The sequence below is a fragment of the Eumetopias jubatus genome, unplaced genomic scaffold, assembly GCF_037043125.1.
Source record: "Eumetopias jubatus isolate StellerSeaLion01/CBP00866 unplaced genomic scaffold, mEumJub1_p1.0 scaffold_5, whole genome shotgun sequence".
Lineage (NCBI taxonomy): Eukaryota > Metazoa > Chordata > Mammalia > Carnivora > Otariidae > Eumetopias > Eumetopias jubatus.
The window spans coordinates 108,207,857-108,211,183 of record NW_028274811.1 but is presented as its reverse complement, the minus strand read 5'-3'; the positions used below and the strand labels follow the sequence as shown (position 1 = coordinate 108,211,183).

General features: G+C 43.7%; 1 pseudogene; it reads right to left on the bottom strand.

Moving 5' to 3' along the window:
* Positions 1-2,200: 2,200 nt before the first annotated feature.
* LOC114211878 (T-complex protein 1 subunit eta pseudogene) lies at positions 2,201-3,327 on the bottom strand (annotated as a pseudogene).

Below are 3,327 nucleotides of genomic sequence, written 5' to 3'. Positions count from 1 at the left end.
TTTGTCATTGAGTTATTGCAATACGAAGTATGATGCTCATTTTATATGAGTATTTATAAGGCTTTGCCCATTCCTTTTGAACCTCTGGGTATATTTATGCATTTGCAACTTGGAAGGGGAAATCAGCTTTAAACAGAGTATAATTCAGAAGGCTTATTTGAGTACCTTTGGCAGGGAATGTTAACTTTCCAACTGCAGGTGGCAGTTTAGATACCGGCCTTGAGTAGAATGTTACAGAATAAGAAAGGTTGTTCTTGTTTGGTTTTCTCTGGGGACCCGGGAGGAGGTCGTGGAGGTGAGCACAACTACATGTGTTCTAGGCCATTCTGTAATTCTGTTCCTGCTTTCACTCTTGCCATAGGCCACTGGGTGAGGCATTATATTTTCCTTTACTGCTTTAGCAGTAACTTGGAATTACAGAAGTTTATTAGATAAATTAATCTAGAACTCCAAGAACCCTTTAACTGAGAAAGTTTTCTTCTAGTTAAGTCAAGTTTGTTTTCATGCTCCTTCCAACAATGCTTTCTTTCTACTGCTTGAATACCTTGTTCTGGATTTGATTAATTTTTCACAGTGAATTCAATTACTGAGAAGAATTGAACCAGTCCGAGCATTGCATTCTAAAATAAGGCAGTAGGTGGCACCCATTTACCTCTTATTAACAGAGAATTGTTAGTATTAGAGTGAGTGTTCAGCACTAGCTGGCTCTCATTGATAACGAGTGTTTTCACTGACAAGAAGCCCTTGGTCCACAGCCCTAGTCCAATGTTGCTCAAACTTAGGTATACAGAGGAAGAACCTGGGGTACTTGCTTGTTAATACAGACTTCTGGGTCTTGCCCCCACGATTCTGATTCACCAGGTCTTGTAAGGGGCGAGTTTCAGAAGTCTGGATTTTAAAAAAACGAGGACTTCTAGATGATTCTGTTTGTAGGGAACCACACTTGAGAATACTCCTCGAGTCTGAAGAATGAGGTTGGAGGGCCATGTTAAGATGGCATTAATGATAGCTACTATTTACTGGAACCTCATTATTTACCAAGCTCTGTGCTAGTATTTTACATAAGTCTTCACAATATCCTGCGAACCATAGGTGTTGTCACTTTATAAAGGAAGAAACTAAAGCACGTAGAATTCAAATAACTATCTCAGTGTCACACAGTGTGTAAAAATATTGGAGCGATGATTGATTTAGAAACTAGTTTTCTAAAGTACCTGGTTCTGTATACCTAATGAATATACAGGTGGGTTTTTGTGCCTCTCCAGTTAACCTAATGCATGGGTGAAAAGGCAAAGGGCTCAGTGGAATAAGCCATTAGGGCTTAGGACAGATTCATTCTGGGTCCTAAGTTATGTGGCATGGATTCATGGAAATAACACTGGAGTGGTAAAAGGCTACCTTCATTCTCGTCCTGGCATACTCATTAACCAGGAAGAAGACTCTGGGCAGGTCCCTTCCCTCCCTGGCCTCTATTTTATTCATCTACAAAACAAGAGGTTAATTGTTTCTTGTAGACCACCTTCAGAATCACTCAAAGAGCTGGCTAAAAAAATGCAAATTCCTAGGCGCTACTGTCACACTAAGTGAATAAGAATCTGATGTGGACACTTGAACTTTTAGAAGTGCCCCAGTGATGTGCCTACTGGAGAATCACCGGTCCACAGAGGGTCTCTGTGCTTTCAGTGCAGATGTTCCATGATTCTTAGCCTGGGAGTTCTGAATTCCTCAGGCATAACTAAAACAAACCAGGTGGTGATGTGGACTCCATTAACTATTTTCAAAGAGTTAAGGGCAAAGGAAATGAAGGAAATTTGCTGTGATCTAAGCTGAATCCTTCATTCATCTGGAAATGCTTCTGATGTGTTAAAAAGTGTAATAGTAGCTAACATATAGCACTATGTACCTAGCACTGTTTTAAGAACTTTATGTCCATCATCTCAATGAATCTTTCCCATCGTGACTGGTGCAGTGTATTTCTAATAGTTTCCATGGCCAAGACTGCATTTTCTTTTTCTTTTCTTTTTTTTTTTTTAATTTGCAAAGTGAATTCTAAGTCTTACGTTTATTTAAATACCCTCCAGTGAGAAGAGAGTGGGCCAGTTACTACCCTTTTGTTGTGATACCAACGGACCAAGACAGGGAGAGTAAGCATACCCTGCAGGCAGCCTGCCAGCCACTCGTGTGAGGGGCAGGGTGCCTCTCAATGTGGGCAGCCCCGGCCATGGCCTGCAGCTGGGGGAGCGTCCACTGTTGAGCGAGGGTTTCTGATGGTTTCATCTACTGACGCGATAAGGCAGGCGGCCTCGGAGGCTGCGGTCAGGGCATTGATGTGCACCATGGCTGGCTCCCACACGAAGGCCTCGAGGCTGGCGGCGGTGTCCTCGTTGTCGGTGTCCACTCCGTACCACATGTCCCTGTCGGCAAAGTACTGGGTGGCCACATCCCCGATTAGGAGTTTGGGCAAGACGACTTTGGCTCCAGAATGATGGATCCTTTCTACCTTGTCATAGAGAATGTTCTATTCAGCATCAACAATTGCCTGATAATCCTCAATTGTGCGGACTCTGATTTCAGCATTATCTTTCTCAGCTTTCAGCTCAAGCTCAACATTTAAAAGGGCAATCATTGGATTATTGTACTTTTTGGGTTGCATTTCAGACCCAGCATAAGAGAAAGTCTTGAATGTGATGCCAGCTACCAGCTGGGACTCCTCTAGGGCACCACCTTGCACCTTCTTGATTCCAATCATTTTAAGCTGCAACAAATTGTCGAGCATTATCACTGCATCCACCACCATCTTAGTGAAGAAGGCTTCCTGCTGGGAAATCAGCTTGGAGCTCAGAGTGGTCATGGCATACTTCTCCAGCAGCTTCCTCTGTTCCACTTCATCTTCCTTCTTCATGGTCACAGCAATCTCTTTGATCTTGTTAATTGCCAACTGGGTGGCAGTGCGGAAAGTTCGGACAATGATCTGTGGGTGCAAACCTTCCTCCATGTAGGGTTTCACTAGCTTCAGAAACTCTGCAGCCAGCAGGGTCACTGAGGTGGTACCATCACCAATGTCAGCATCTTAGGATTTGGCAATGTCCACTAAAAATTTTGCTGCAGGATGGACAACATTGAGGAGTTTCAGAATTGTGGCCCCATCATTAGAAATTGTTGGTTTGCCTCGGCCATCTACAATCAGCTTGTCCATGCCATGAGGGTCAGGGTGGTTCTTACAGCCTCCGCAATCACCTGGCAGGCACTGATGTTACTTAAAAGCTGGGGGATGCCTTGGGAGCTATTGGTCCCCTCTTTCAACAGGATAACTGGTATGGGCATCAT